This window comes from Lithobates pipiens, unplaced genomic scaffold (assembly GCF_037356315.1).
Source record: "Lithobates pipiens isolate NorthernLeopardFrog02 unplaced genomic scaffold, aLitPip1_a1.2 Scaffold_13, whole genome shotgun sequence".
Lineage (NCBI taxonomy): Eukaryota > Metazoa > Chordata > Amphibia > Anura > Ranidae > Lithobates > Lithobates pipiens.
This window is the reverse complement of record NW_027507718.1, coordinates 322171446-322188320: the sequence shown is the minus strand read 5'-3', so window position 1 is coordinate 322188320 and position 16875 is coordinate 322171446. Positions and strand designations below refer to the sequence as shown.

The following is a 16875-nucleotide window of genomic DNA, read 5'->3' as shown; positions in this document are numbered from 1 at the left end:
AAGAATATATACAAAACTATTCAACGCGTTACATCACTTCTGATGTTGTATTCTGTTGTACGAGAATTTTCGCATGGTGAGTTATCTGAAAATCTGATCGTGTGTATGAGGCTTTACGCAATGTGAGGTAAGTGTGCGCCCAGTTCTTGGGCAGACCTGTGTGTCAGTTTTTTTCTTTTATAAGCTCTATAAGGAGCTGTTGGAGTAATATGCATGATGAATATATTTGAGGTAAGTGTGTTCCTGGGCAGACTTATGAGTGTCAGTCATTTTATTTGATAAACTTTGTAGGGATATGTTGTGAGTCGTGTGTGCTGTGTGTCCATGGAGGGCCCGTGTAGAAATAGAAGGTGTGTGAGGGGAGTGTAGACAGTACATGTGGTGTGTGTTCCTCCTCCATGTGAGCTCCCATTCCCCGGGCGGGCAGGCGGACTAGTGTTGTGTCAGCCATAGTCCCTCCCCCTCTCTCTCTGACACAGTCTCTGTGTGTATCTCCTCCATTCCCCCTGTCATCCCCCCTCCCCTCCGGCTCGCTCTCTCTCTCTCATACACTGTGTGTGTTGTCACTGCTGCCACCCCCTCTCCGCACAGCTCGGTGCCCGGGACGTACGATTCCACCCCAACCAAGGTAAGGGTGTCCAGCACCGGCCCCGGGGGCCGCTCCTCCCCCTCTCGGGCTCCTCATTTACGACATAGGGGGGTACAAGAAGGGGGGGGGGGGGTCCCGGGCAGTAGGCATGATGGCAGATGCCTTCGGCGAGGAGTGTGGGGTACGAGGGACAGGCATGTGTCCTCATAGCTCCCCTCTATGGGTATGGCTGCCCTTGCCCTTTCACCCCGCAAGGCTTGGGGAGGGTGGGGAGGGCAGACCAGGAGTGAGGGGGGTCCTCCATGGCGGTGCCGTGTGACCCTTGGCGGTGTGTGGAGGGGAGAGGAGCCCTGGTGGTGGTGGGGGCTGGCTCGGTGTCATCAGGGCCTACATGTTTGTTGTGGAAGGCAGTCCAGGGTGTATGGGAGGGAGGGGAGACTTTACCGATCCCTCCCTGGGTGTGTGTGATGGGCCACTGCGGGCATGACACCCCGATCACCGGGGGAGGGGGGCTTTCTATTCAGGGATGAAGTTTGCTGTCACTTCTGCTGAAGAGTCTGACTGTAGGTCTACTTTCACTTCATCAGCATGGAGGAAACACCCCTCATCATCATCGTCACCCCTGACAGGACTGAGCTGTGGACAGGGAGCCTGGATGTAAACAGAGCAGGAGAGAGGGCTGGGGGGAGGCTATCATCATCATCGTCGTCGTAGATAGGTGGACGATGTTTGTGTTGACATCTCCAGCTCTGCAGACATATATCTCTAAGTGCTGGATCTTTTAATCCAGTGGTGGTCAACTTTCTTGATAGGGAGTGGGGCACTTCAAGGGTGGCCTTCAACATCATCAAAAGGCCTCACATAAAATTCAGTGAATGTACAGTGTCAGGGACAACACACACAACACGATGGAGACAGTCCGAGACCTTGGCCATGATGCTGGAGGCGCTTTCCGAGAATGCGACCGTGATGCTGGAGGCGCTTTCCGAGACTGCGGCCACGGCGCTGGAGATGCTTTCCGTGACTGCGGCCACGGCGCTGGAGATGGTCCGAGACTGATGTTGAATGATGTCCAGCACCATGGCCGCAGTCTCGGACCTTGTCCAGCACCGTGGCCATAGTCTCGGACTGTCTCCATCGTGTTGTGTGTGCTAGATCTTCTAATCCAGTGGTGGTCAACTTTCTGGATTGGGGAGGGTGGTCTTCAAGTGTGGCCTTCAACATCATCAAAAGGCCTCACATAAAATTCAGTGAAGGTACCCTGTCAGGGACAGCACACACAACATGATGGAGACAATCCAGGACTGCGGCGATGGCGCTGAAGACAGTTCGAGACTGCAGCCGTGATGCTGGACATCATTCAACATCAGTCTCGGACCATTGATTGAGACTGATGTTGAATGATGTCCAGCATCAAGACTGCAGCCTCAGACAGTCTCCAGCATCACGGTCACAGTTTCGGACCGTCCCCATCGTGTTGTGTGTGCTGTCCCTGACACTGAACATTCACTGAATTTTATGTGAGGCCTTTTGATGATGTTGAAGGCCACACTTAAAGTCGTCCAATTGACCACCATTGGATTAGGAGATCCAGCACTTAGAGAAGAAGATCTATGTCTGCAGAGCTGGAAATGTAAACACACACATCGTCCACCTCTCTGATGATGATGGCCCCCCCCCCAGCCCTTTCTCCTGCTCTGTTTACATCCAGGCTCCCCGTCCACAGCTCAGTCCTTTCAGGGGTGACGATGATGATAAGGGTTGTCTCCTTCATGCTGATAGTCCGAAACTGCGGCCACGGTGCTGGAGACCACAAGAGAGGAGGCAGAGACAAGGATACAAGAGATGGGCAGAGGCTGTAAACATGCCATAGAACAGTGATGGCGAACCTCGGCACCCCAGATGTTTTGGAACTACATTTCCCATGATGCTCCTGCACTCTGCAGTATAGTGGAGCATCATGGGAAATGTAGTTCCAAAACCTCTGTGGTGCCAAGGTTCGCCATCACTGCCATAGAAGTTGTTGGAGGCTGGTGGCAACCATTAAATGGAGACTGCTATAACAGAGCAATAAAAAACAAACAAATCATTGTCTGCAGGGACCCTGAGGGCTGCACAAAAGTGTCAAAGGACACCGGGCCTCTAATCTTATCATGTATGTTTGTAGGCTTTTCCCTCTGTTTTCACATGGTGATCTGACCAGTAACTCTCCTCCTGTATTAGAATGCCTACAATCTGGATGAAGGAGCACAGGTGGCATGTCCTAGCAGATTTAAATACACTAACAAATTGAAGCCAAACTCCAACTAACAACTGTTTTTTGTTCCATTTAGGATACAGGTTTTACATAAATTAGAGGATATGTACAGACAAAGCTCGTTTGGCTGTACTTCCCCTGTGGAACACAGGAGTGCAGCTCTTTCTGACATCACAGAGCTGGTCCAGACTCAGGAAAGATCAAGACCATATGGTCAGGATCCACCCACATGATGGATTGGCACTTGGCTCAGCCTCTCGGCGATGCGCTAAGAGTCAGAGCCGCTGATCCCAACTCTCTACAGCCCGGTGCTCCATTGAGCAGAGAGCTGTGACTGACAGTGACCACCATCAAACACCTCAGATCGCTCGGTTCTCAGTGTTAGAGTTCAGATGCAGCATCTATCCACCTAGGTAAGTATGATTCTACAAAAAAGTCAATCCCCGTACTTCTCTTTTAAAGCTGATCATTATAAGCACCCCTGTCAGTGGTAAATGGTTTGTCTGAACCCTCTTTCTCGCTGTGAGGGGCCTCAAGTGTGGCCCTTGACATTACCTAAGGTCTGCACATAAAATCCAGTGTCTGAGCCAGAAGACACATAACAAGATATAGTCAAAGACTATGGACATAACGCAGAAGATGGTCAGAGACTGCGGACATAGTGAGCACACTATAGAAGCTGTTGGGAGACTGGGGACATGTTACATGAGACTGTTTGAAATTATGTCTATAACTGCAATAACAGAGCAATAGGGACACACAGATTAATGTCTGCATAAGCCCCAAGGACCACATAAAATGTGCCAAAGGTCCACAGGTTGGGCACCAGGGCTCTAACTGCTACATCTGTAGGACTGCTTATTCTGTAGAAAAACAGACTTTACTGGGTGGATCACCAAGTGGAAATAAAGGAAAACAAATGCAGCCATTATATCTAAGAATTGGTAAGCTGCAATATGTTTGCTTTTGGGTTTAATATTGCGTTAACTTCACATTTGAGAAAAAAAAAACAATCCCCTCTGGTTGAGCTATGTACGTTGAAGGATTTTACCAAACTTTGTTGCAGAGTCCTACCTTTTTTGTTGCTCTAAAGCAGGGGTTTTGAAACTTTTTAATATGAGGGCCATATTATATATTAAAGCGGAGTTCCACCCTAAAGCAGAACTTCCGGTCATCGGAACCCCCCCTCCCCCCCCCCCCCCCTGGGGTCGGAGTTGGCACCTTTCAGGGGGGAGGGGGGGGTGCAGATACCTAAGACAGGTATTTGCACCTATTTCTGGGCATAGACTCCCACGGGAGTCTATGCTTCTTCCTGTCCCGCCGCGCTGTCTGCTGGGACACACACGGGTCCCGGAGGCAGTGCGGACCATTCCCATTGCGCTGCGCGACTCGCGCATGCGCAGTAAGGAACCGGGAAGTGAAGCCGCAATGCTTCGCTTCCTTATTCCCTCACCAATAATGGTGGCAGCAGCAGGCGAGAGCCGATCGATCGATCAGCCTCGGCTGCCGACATCGCTGGAACCTGGGACAGGTGAGTGTCCATTTATTAAAAGTCACCAGCTGTTGTATTTATAGCTGCTGGCTTTTAATATTTTTTTTTTTTACAGTGAAATCCCTCTTTAATTATCTGTAGGCTGATAAAAAATTTCCATCAGAGTTTAAATTGGGCTACCCATCAGAGTCCCTCTTACATTGGAATCCTTATCAGAGTTCCCATTAGATTCCCCCCCCCCAACATCAGAATCTCCCCTTAAAAAAAGTTGGAGGCCATGGACTCTAGCTTAGGGCTGGATGTGGCCCATGGGTTGTAGTTTGAAGACCTCTGCAATAGATGTTTGTTTCACCAAAGTGATTGCAGACTGATTCTGAATGGGATGAAACATTATTAATGGCTGGTGTACTCTGTACGAGCTTTGGCTGGTCTTCTCCTTAAGTCCCTTTCACACTGTCGGACCGTTCAGGTCTGCCTGTCAGTTTTGACGGCGGACCTGAACGGGCTGTCCATGCTGGTCTATGGAGCGACGGATGTCAGCAGTGACATGTCCGCTGACATCTGACCTGGCCCAATCCGCCCAAAAGCAGACATATGGCCCTACGTCGGGATCCGTCGCTGGCGGACCGGATTGGGTGAGATCTGATGAAAATAGACACGCTGTCCTTTTTCATCCGATCTCTCCATAGAATCCAGTGGCGCTCGACAAGCCCCTCCCCGCTCAGTGAGCAGAGAGGGACCTGTCATCCGCCAGCTCAGCGGAGATCAACCGAGAGATCTCCCGCTGAGCCGGCAGACTCCATGCAAGCGGATCCGCCTCGTCTGAATGAGGCCTTAAACTTCAACATGTTTTGTTTGCTATATATTTTTTTTATTTTTTTTAAGTGGACTTACCCTTTTAAGGTGACCATACACATGCTGATGGACTTACCCTTTAAAGGTAGCCATACACATGCTGATTTGTAATCAATCTAGGTACGAGTGATTGTGATTTAACAACTAAAGAGACATTTTTAACCTCTTCTTTTTCTTTTCCCTCTCTGGTATTCCCGAGTGTGGCTTGGGGTTAAATTTCAGTACCATTAGTGTTAACCCCGAGCCACACTCTGAATTGCATTGCAGAATCCTGGTCCAGGTTACTTGCCTTGTCACCAGGATCATGCGATGTCCGTTTGCTGTGTCCTCCTCTCGATGCTCTGTGTGCCAGGCCCCATTCCCTGCGAGCATCGCGACGCATGGGGACGGTGCCTGGCGTCAAATTCAAAAAGTACACAAAGCATAACACATACAGTACCGCTGTCTACGGCGCAGCGGTGGCTGTCTTCGGGTAAATATCTCCTAAACCATATAGGTTTAGGAGATATTTCTTGGACCTACAGGTAAGCCTTAATCTAGGCTTACCTGTAGGTCAAAGTGGTTTGTAAGGGTTTACAACCACTTTAAAGCGTTACTATGTGAAATGTGCAAATGTATGTTAAAGCGGAGCTCCACCCTAAAGTGGAGCTTCCGCTCATTGGAACCCTCCCCCCCCCCCTCCGGCGCCACAATTGGCACCTTTCAGGGGGGTGCAGATACCTGTACAGTACAGGTATCTGCACCCACTTCCGGCATAGATATCCGCAGAATCTGCGGATATTTACACCACTTCCTGCGGGTCCCCGCTGTCTGCTGGGAAACACACGGATCCCAGAGACAGCGGGGACCATCCTTATTGCACAGCGCGACTCACGCATGCGCAGTAGGGAACCAGGAAATGAAGCCGCAAGGCTCCACTTCCTGATTCCCATACCCAAGATGGCGGCGGCAGCACCCGAGAGACGATCGAGAGATCGGCTTCGGGTGCCGACATCGCGGGCGTGCTGGGCGGGTAAGTGTCCTTATTTCAGTCAGCAGCTGCAGTATTTGTAGCTGCTGGCTTTTAAAAAAAAAAAAAAAACGGCGGAATTCCCGCTTTAAAGGTGTAAAAATATTAACGAACAAAGCAAACAAAAAGTTTTAATTATTAATAGTTTATAAAATAGAAGGGGAAAAAAATTTAATAAAAAAATCAGCAGGAAAATAAGGAATTAATTAGGACTGATTAGAGTAATTTAAGGGGTTAAACAGGAACATTTAATAAAAAAAACACATAAACGTTTTTATTACTTGATAGGTTACTTTAGGCTCCATGCACACTATATATAAAACAAAGACCATTCCATAGCTCAACTCGCCAACCAGTCTGCTGTTATAGGTGTGCAGATGCCAGTTTTTTGTTACTGTTTGTATATATGGTCCGGGGGACACACTGGGCACTTTCGCTGCCATTGTGCTCTTGCTGGGTGTCCAGTGTGCTCCTGTTCCTTTAAGGGGGCTTGGGCAGCCATCAGGCTCGCCTGTCCCACATCTATCCATTCCATGCATGTGGAGACACTTATAAATTTGTAGTGTTAGGACTGAAAGCAACGCAGGTTGCCGTGGCGAGGCCTTGCAGCTTTCACATGCGTTTGCAAATGTGTGCTAACTAAACCCCTGCTTTTAACAGACGGTTAGACAGGTTAATTTGGTTGGTCAGCAGACTGGTTGGTGAGTTGAGCTATGGATTTGTCTTTGTTTTATATGTCTATGCCCTCCATGGGCTCCTCACTGTGAAGGCCAGTTATAGGTGTGGGCAGTGGCCAGTTTTTTGTCCATGTACACTATAAGCTAAAAAAAAAAAAAAATGCTGTATGAAAAATGCTGATAATAGCATTTTTGTGCCAGCTTCTAGTAGCATTTTAGTAGCTTTTAGGAGCATTAGCATTTTATTGGCGTTTTTGCAGTACATAAAAAAAAAAAGCAAAAAAAAAAAAAAGCTTTTAGGAGCAGTTAGGAACATTCAGCATATTTTTCTGCTAAAAAGACGCTCCCAGAAACTCTACAAAAAAACTTTTCTTCTTCTACTTTTTTCTGCTCCAAGAAGCTGAAGCTCAAAAAATGCTAACAGCCTAAAGTAGTGTGCATGGACACATAGGATAACACTATTTAGCTTCCAGGAGCAGAAAAAATGCTAATAACAGCTTCTAGGAGTTTAAAAAACGACTAGTGTGCATGGAGCCTTAAGCCTCATACACAAGGTACGATTGTTGACAGACCGTTGTCCTGAAATCTTACCGTTAGTATGGCTAGTAAATTTTCGGAGGACAACGGCTTGACGTCTGATTTTCATATGGTCAGTACACAAATCCGTCACACAAAATTTGAAAGTACAACCACGCATGCTCGGAATCGATGCTCACCAAACACTAAATTAGCAGAAGGGGCCCAAAGGGTGGCGCTCGAGTTAAAATTCGTCGTAGTACGTCACTACGTTTGTGTTTGTGGCACGACAGTTGTGTAATGTTAGTATGCAAGACAAGATCCTGGCACACGCCTTTTGACAAAAAATCCGATGCTCAGTTGGCCAACAATCGCACCGTGTGTACAAAGCTTTAGGCTCCATGCACACTAGCATTTTTATTTATTTTTTGTTTAAGTAAAAAAAAAAAAAAATACTGGAAAGATCACTGGATAAAAAGCACTGGTAATAGTTTGCTTTTTGTAGTAGTGTTTTAGCAGCGTTTAGGAGCATTAGCATTTTTATAGGAATTTTTGCAGTAAAAGGGAAAAAAAAACCCTCAAAAAAAGCTATTAGTTGCGTTTAGGAGCGGGGGGCTATTAGTGCCCATCAGTGCCCACCTATCGGTGCCCATCAGTCCTGCATACCAGTGCCACCTATCAGTGCTGCCTATCAATGCCCATCAGCCATCAGTGCCACCTCATTGATGCCCATCAGTGCAGCTATATCAGTGTCCATCATTGAAGAAGAAAACATACTTACTTATTTAGAAAAAAAAATGAACAGAAACAAAATAAATTTAATTTTTTTTATCAAAAGTTTTGGTCTTTTTTTTTTTTTTTGCGCAAAAAATAAAAATCGCAGCAAATACCACCAAAAGAAAGCTATATTTTGTGGGGACAAAATGATAAAAAATGTTTTTGGGTACAGTGTAGCATGACCGCGCAATTGTGCAGGAAGGTGTATAAGTGACTGGTATTGAAGTGGTTAAAAAAAATAAAAATAATTCTTAATAAATTGAGACCAATATACATATATTTTGGTAAAAAAGTTCCCAATAAGCATATTTTGATTGGTTTGTCAAAGGTTAGTGTCCACAAACTATGGGTTATATACTGGAATTTTAATTTAATTTTTTTTATATTAGTAATGGCAGCGATCAGCGACTTATACCGGGACTTCGATATTGCGTCGGACAATTTGATACCTGACACTTTGTGGGAACCAGCGACACTATTACAGTAATCGGTGCTAAAAATATGCACTGTCACTTTACTAATGATACTGGCTGTGAAGGGGGTAAACATCTAGCAATCAAGGGGTTAACCGTGTGCGGGCGTTGGTAAAATACCAGTAGTTTTAGTGGCACTTTACTGTCATCTTAGCAGCGCTATTTGCCCGATAGCAGGGCGATTTTAACCCTCGATAGCGGGCGAATAAAGGGTTAAATGCGCCGTCTAGTGCCGCTGCCGGGGCGCTTTGCAGCGCTTTGGCAGCGTGCCCATTAATTTTAACACACATGTTTTAACGTCCTATCAGCACATTGCCCCAGTGTGAAAGCGCTCGGGAACAGTGCTTTACCGTTCCGGGCAGCCCACGCTCACCAGCCCTCATTTCCACTCTCAAAATTCGAGTAGGTGAGTGGAAAACTTGAGGGCTTACCCAATATATTTATTCTACACAGGATATATAGAACCCCCACAATGGCCCTTCAGATTTACCCATAAGGATTCCCTTTTTTTTTTACCATTAATTATATGCAATATGTTTGTATGGCTATTCAAAATAGGTTTACGATTAGAGAAACCCTATTCTGTGAATTGGTGTGGAAGAGGATCAAGCAAGAAACAAATTGCAACATCCCCTAGATAAGAGGCTTGGCAGTCCCCAAAGGTAGCAATCGATCTTCCACATTGAGTGGCTTTGCTACCTGGGGATATTTAAATCTGGATTACCACAAACTACGAAAGGAGCTGAGCATCTTCATACAATAAATTGTGCAAATATTCACTCAAGTTTTTTTAGTCATTTGAAAAGCAAATTCTTGTTTACTTTCTTCATCTGCAAATGATTGGGTAATCAAATTGAATGGAAATTAACTTTTTTTATGATTGGATATTTTAAGTGAATTTATTTTGTTTTTGTGGGAATATTCTCACCTCTGTTAGACCCCTTTCACACCAGGGCGTTTTGCAGGCGCTATAGCATTAGAAATAGTGCCTGCAATCCCCCTAAAGAAGCTGCACCATTGTATGTAGTGTGAAAGCCCGAGGGCTTTCACACTACAGCGGTGCGCTGGCAGGACGTCAGAAAAAAGTCCTGCCAGCAGCTTCTTTGGAGCGGTGAAGGAGCGGTGTGTTTACCGCTCCTCCAACGCTGCTCCCCATTGAAATCAATGGGGCAGCGCTGTAATACCGCCGTCAAAACGCCGCTATTGCGGCGTATTGCCGGCGGTTTTAACCCTTTCGCGGCCGCTAGAAATGCGCCGCAAATCCGGCGGTAAAGCGCCGCTAAAAATAGCGGCGTTTTACCGCCGACGCAATGGGCGGTGTGGTGTGAAAGGGGTCAGTGCATACTTGGCTTAAAAAAAACGCCAGTTGTTATGGCAGAAAAAAAACACTCGTATAGAGCGTACAGGCGTTTAGAAGCATTTAGTTTTTTTTTTTTCTGCTAGAAATCTCCTCTCGAAAATGCAAAACGGAAGGTGTTTTTTTTTTTTTTAACCTCTAAACGCTAAGCTTAACCACTTGACAACTGGGCACTAAACACCCCTCGTGACCAGACCAATTTTCAGCTTTCGGTGCTCTCACACTTTGAATGACAATTACTCAGTCATGTAACACTGTACCCAAATTTGTCCTTTTTTTCTCACAAATAGAGCTTTCTTTTGGTGGTATTTGATCACCTCCTGGGTTTTTTATTTTTTGCGCTACAAATGAAAAAAGACTGAAAATTTTGAAAAAAAAAATGCATTTTCTTTGTTTCTGTGATAAAATTTTGCAAATTATTAATTTTTCTTCATAAATCTTGGCCACAGTTTATACTGCTACATATCTTTGGTAAAAATAACCCAAACTAGTGGATATTATTTGGTCTTTGTAGTCTACAAGCTATGGTGCAAATCATACAAAATGGATCACATCTGATGTACTGGTGACCTATCTAATTCCTTGCGACCCAAACAAGCCAGGAAAGTACAAATACCCCCCAAATGACCCTTTTTTCAAAGTAGACATTCCAAGGTATTTAGTAAAAGGCATGGTGAGCTTTTTGATGTTGTCATTTTTTACCACAGTTCTTTGCAAAATGACGTTTTTTTTTCCCACAAAATTGTCATTGTAATAGGTTATTTCTCTCACATGGCATGTGTATACCACAAATGACACCCCCAAAATACATTCTGCTACTCCTCCTGAGTATTACGATACCACATGTGTGGGACTTTTCCACAGCCCAGCCACTCAGAGAGGCCCAACATGCAGGGAGCACCATCAGGTGTTCTAGGAGCATAAATTACACATCTAACTTGTTGACTACCTATTAGCCCCTGTACACGCGGTCGGAGATTTCGACAACCAAATCCGTCGGATTTTGTCCGTCGGATCTTGTCCGAAACTGTTGCATACACACGGTCGGACTAAGTTGTTGAAAAATTCCATCATTCAGAACGTGATGACGTAATTTCGTTACGATGGGACTACGTTCAGGCTAGTAGCCAAAAGCTTTGATGTAGGAATTTGATCTGAGCATGCGTGGCACTTGGTCCGATCAAAATTCTCTACACATGATCGGAGTATGTTCGATCGAACCAGTTGGTCGGAAAATATTTCCAACAAGTTGTAAAATTGCGTCCGACGGAATCAGTCCGACGCATACCACACACAGTCGGATTATCCGACAACACGGTCCGATAGGACACATTCCGACGGATTCTCCGACCGTGTGTACAAGGGCTCACACTTTTGAAGGCCGTGGAGCACCAGGACAATGACACGTGGCACTGATGACAGATGGCACTGATACGTGGCACTGATGACAGATGGCACTGATACGTGGCACTGATACGTGGCACTGATGACAGATGGCACTGATGACAGATGGCACTGATACGTGGCACTGATGACAGATGGCACTGATACGTGGCACTGATGACAGATGGCACTGATACGTGGCACTGATGACAGGTGCACTGATACGTGGCACTGATGACAGGTGCACTGATACGTGGCACTGATGACAGGTGCACTGATACGTGGCACTGATGACAGGTGCACTGATACGTGGCACTGATGACAGGTGCACTGATACGTGGCACTGATGACAGGTGCACTGATACGTGGCACTGATGACAGGTGCACTGATACGTGGCACTGATGACAGGTGCACTGATACGTGGCACTGATGACAAGATGCACTGATACGTGGCACAAATGGCACTTATACCTGCCACTGGGGACAGATCGCACTGACAGGTGGAAGTGGGGACAGATGGCACTTTACAGTTTTATTTACAGTGCCTTGCGAAAGTATTCGGCCCCCTTGAACTTTTCAACCTTTTGCCACATTTCAGGCTTCAAACATAAAGATAAAAAATTTTTATTTTTTGTGAAGAATCGCCAACAAGTGGGACACAATTGTTAAGTGGAACGAAATCTATTGGATTTTTAAAACTTTTTTAACTAATAAATAAATGAAAAGTGGGGCGTGCAAAATTATTCGGCCCCCTTGCGTTAATACTTTGTAGAGCCACCTTTTGCTGCGATTACAGCTGCAAGTCGCTTGGGGTATGTCTCTATCAGTTTTGCACATCGAGAGACTGTGAGGTTGGATGGAGAGCGTTTGTGAACAGCAGTTTTCAGCTCTTTCCACAGATTGTCGATTGGATTCAGGTCTGGACTTTGACTTGGCCATTCTAACACCTGTATACGTTTATTTGTGAACCATTCCTTTGTAGATTTTGCTGTATGTTTGAGATCATTGTCTTGTTGGAAGATAAATCTCCGTCCCAGTTTCAGGTCTTTTGCAGACTCCAACAGGTTTTCATCCAGAATTGTCCTGTATTTGGCTGCATCCATCTTCCCCTCAATTTTAACCATCTTCCCTGTCCCTGCTGAAGAAAAGCAGGCCCAAACCATGATGCTGCCACCACCATGTTTGACAGTGGGGATGGTGTGTTGAGGGTGATGAGCTGTGTTGCTTTTACGCCAAACATATCGTTTTGCATTGTGGGCAAAAAGTTCAATTTTGGTTTCATCTGACCAGAGCACCTTCTTCCACATGTTTGGTGTGTCTCCCAGGTGGCTTGTGGCAAACTTTAGACGAGACTTTTTATGGACATCTTTGAGAAATGGCTTTCTTCTTGCCACTCTTCCATAAAGGCCAGATTTGTGCAGTGTACGACTGATTGTTGTCCTATGGACAGACTCTCCCACCTCAGCTGTAGTTCTCTGCAGTTCATCCAGAGTGATCATGGGCCTCTTGGCTGCATCTCTGATCAGTCTTCTCCTTGTCTGAGGTGAAAGAGGGACGGCCAGGTCTTGGTAGATTTGCAGTGGTCTGATACTCCTTCCATTTCAAAATGATCGCTTGCACAGTGCTCCTTGGGATGTTTAAAGCTTGGGAAATCTTTTTGTATCCAAATCCGGCTTTAAACTTCTCCACAACAGTATTACGGACCTGCCTGGTGTGTTCCTTGGTCTTCATGATGCTCTGCGCTTTCAACAGAACCCTGAGACTATCACAGAGCAGGTGCATTTATACAGAGACTTGATTACACACAGGTGGATTCTATTTATCACCATCAGTCATTTAGGACAACATTGGATCATTCAGAGATCCTCGCTGAACTTCTGGAGTGAGTTTGCTGCACTGAAAGTAAAGGGGCCGAATAATTTTGCGCGCACCACTTTTCAGTTTTTTATTTGCTAAAAAAGTTAAAAAAATCCAATAGATTTCGTTCCACTTCACAATTGTGTCCCACTTGTTGGTGATTCTTCACAAAAAAATTAAAATTTTATATCTTTATGTTTGAAGCCTGAAATGTGGCAAAAGGTTGAAAAGTTCAAGGGGGCCGAATACTTTCGCAAGGCACTGTATTTTTTTTTTTTTACTAACTCCCGCTGCAGCCGCTCGTCTCTCCCTCTTCACACACTGTCTCTGTGTGAGGAGGGAGAGCCGGCGATGAGAGATGATCTCATATGTTTACATATGAGATCATCTCTCATTGGACACGCTGATCGCGCTGTAAACGGCCGCTGTGATTGACCATTTACAGCGATCTGTGACTGGCTGTGTCCAAGGGAGACGGGCAGCACAGAACTTCCTCGATGCACGCTCACGGGACCATGCAACACGGAAGTAAACAGGAGGACGTCCAGGGACAGCCTCCCGGCAGCCGTTTTTCAGCTATAGCACGGATGCCTAGTGGTTAAAATATGCACCTAAACGTCCTAATGGACACATAGGATAACATTTAGCTGCTTCTACAGGCAGAACACAAAGCTCCTGTAGAAGCATCATTTTGTAAGGGCAGTGTGCATGGGTTCTTAGTAAATCAGCCGAAATGTACCAGCCAAAGCACCTTATATTCTCCAAACTGCTGGTCCCCAACCTGTGGCCAAAGGGACGCACTTATTGTGTGCCTCTCAGGAGATTTAGGTGCTTACTTACAAGTCAGTAAATTAAACATATTCTTCAACCCCTTTACACCTAAGGGTAAAACAAATCTAAAAGCCTAAGCACAATTTGGGCTTTTATTTGGTAGTAAATAGTTATATCTTCTGGTTGAATTTATAATTTATTTTTTTTATCAAAGGAAAATTGGTCCAAAATAGTAAAAAATACCAAAATTAAGTCTCCTGCTCCTGACGATTGCAACGGCACCACATATGTGTGTTTAGTTGTTGTTTGCAACACACTGGCATGAACACTGATGCTAATTTTAAAAAACAAAATCCTGCTCAAAATAGCACTAAACACTAACCCTGGCACTGACTTAGATCAAACCTTGATCTAGGTATTTATTTTATTTTATTCTTAATTTTTGTACAAACACGTTTTTTTTTTTTTTTATTTTTTTTTTTTCCTTTCTGCATGGAAAGACAAAGATGCAATGTATCTCTCCATTCACAGAAAAGGGAAAAAAAACACAGGGTTAGGCTTCACAGTGACTGATCAGTGTGATAGCCAATCAGAGGTTACAGCAGCGATCAGGTGACCCAAAATGAAAATAGACTGGGCCTGGGGCTCTCGGTGAGACCCCGGTCTCTGTGCTGGGAGCATGCCATATGTGGCTTTACCTCTGTTATAGCGGCGCTTTTCGGGCTATAGCAGGGCACTTTTAGCCCCCGCTAGTGGCAGAATAAAGCCTTAATAGCGCCTGTGTTGCAGCGCTGCTGAAGCGCTTTGCAGGCACTTCGGCGGCAGTGCCTATTCATTTCAATGGGCAGGGGCGGTGTATACACCACTACCGCTCTGCCCCAAAGATGCTACTTGCAGGACTTTTTTTTTTCCTGTCCTGAAAGGGTTTGTTTTATTTTTTCAGTTCATTGTCATTGTCTACAAATATTTTGTGCATATTGTATAATTTACCTGGAAGTAATTTTACAGTTTTATTAAAACAGTGGAAGGAGCACTTAAAGATCTTTCACACTCTTCGATCTGTTCCTGATCTTTTGATATTTTTGGGCACTTTCACACAGTTTTGCTTCAAAGCTGCCTGTAAAATGCCTATATGTTAATGAAGGTGTTTTTGTTTTCTTTTTTTTATCGTTTTTGCGTTAACAAAAAAAAAAAAAAAAAAAAAAAAAAAAAGGCCTGAAAAGCTCAAGAAAAATGCTTCCCATTTAAAATCAATGAATGTGTTCACAATGGGGCGGCGCGCTTCCGTTGCAGTGAAAAAAATCCTGCTTGCAGCGTTTTTGGAGCATGTTTTTTTTTTTTTTTTTTTTTTAAACTGCCCCAAAAATGCACCTTTCCATTGAAGTGAATCCAAAATTTTGCATCCAAAACTGCTCAAAAACACCTTCACTACTACATTTTTTTTTTAAGGACCAGGCCTATTTTTCAGACTCAGTGTTTACAAGTATTTTTTTTTTTTTTTTTTTGCTAGAAAGTTACTTGGAGAATAAAATGGTGGTTGTTGCAATACTTTCTGTCACACCGTATTTGTGCAGCGGTCTTCAATAAAAAAAAAAAAAAAAAAAAAAGACAATGGTAAACTTAGCCCAATTGTTTTTTTTATAGTGTTAAAGTGTTACGCTGAGTAAATTGAAACCCAACATGTCACGCTTCAAAATTGCGCCCGCTCGTGGAATCGCGACAAACTTTTACCCTTAAAATTCTCCATAGGCAAAGTCTAAAAATGTCTACAGGTTACCAATTTTGAGTTACAGAGGAGGTCCAGGGCTAGAATTATTTCTCACGCTCTAAGGATCACTGCGATACCTTACATGTGTGGTTTGAACACCATTTTTATGTGTTCGCTTCTGCACGCAAGCTCGTCGGGACAGGGCGCTTTAAATTTATAGAGAAACGCGCACCGTTTAGCTGCTACCATAATGGTATTTAGCGTCAAAGTACGATTTGCGTTAAGTGCTTAAAAACCGCACCGTAAAGCTGCAAAAGCGCAGCAAAAAACACTCCATTAATGCATAGGCGTTTTTACTAGCAGTTTTGAAGCAAACCAGTGTGAAAGTGCTCTTAGTGTCTGACAGAACAGACTTGTACTCTATGGAAAAAATATACCTATACTAGAAATGTCATACAGCAGACGGAATATATCTCCAGGATGATAGAAAATGCTGCAGGCATGCCCCACTTTTAGGCCCCATTCACACCTTAACGTTTTGTAGCTTGAAGCCTGAAGCTACAAAACGCTGGAGGGGAAAAAAAAATCAATTATTCTCAATGGAGATGGTTCACATCTCCACTTCAAGTCGCCTGAACCTGAACGCCTGGACCCTTTTTTGTCACTCGAATTGGGCAGATTTGGGCGTTTCTCTTTTTTTTTACATTGGCGACCTTTTGCCCTGCACAAAATTGCAGTAAAAACGCCACAAAATTGCGGTAAAAAACGCTGCAAAATTGGGATAAAAAGCGCTGGAAAAAACACAGTAAAATTGCGCGATTTTCTGCTTGAAAACTTTATGCTTAGTACACAATGGGACCAGAGTATGTATGTAAAACGAAAATGTACTTAAAGTGAAGCAATACCCATTTTCACTTTTGGGGTGTCAGGGACTGTATTGGGGGAGTGTTTCCAAGTAGCGAGGAATCTGAACTATCCGTGCACGGATTACTCAGCTGCAGCTTTTAGCTTGAGAGCCACTTTATATACACTCATGGGTATGTCCTTACTCGCAAGTGTATGTAAAGTGAGTGTAATTAAAGAGGGGTATGCCTGTATTCTATAAAAAAATAAGAATTTTTTGTCATGCACAACTACAGCTCATTTACAAAAA

The 16875-nt window shown here is 44.6% G+C and overlaps 1 protein-coding gene across 2 annotated transcripts in view; it reads left to right on the top strand.

Annotated features, from left to right (window-relative positions):
* Positions 1 to 467: 467 nt before the first annotated feature.
* The window catches only part of ELF2 (E74 like ETS transcription factor 2), a 152001-nt gene continuing 135593 nt past the window's right edge, over positions 468 to 16875 (top strand). Inside the window, exon 1 of one of the 2 annotated variants that reach the window (XM_077476917.1) lies at positions 468 to 628. The gene's annotated coding sequence lies outside the window, so the exon portion shown is untranslated. The remainder of the gene's footprint in view (positions 629 to 16875) is intronic. The other variant, XM_077476918.1, reaches the window with a different exon arrangement.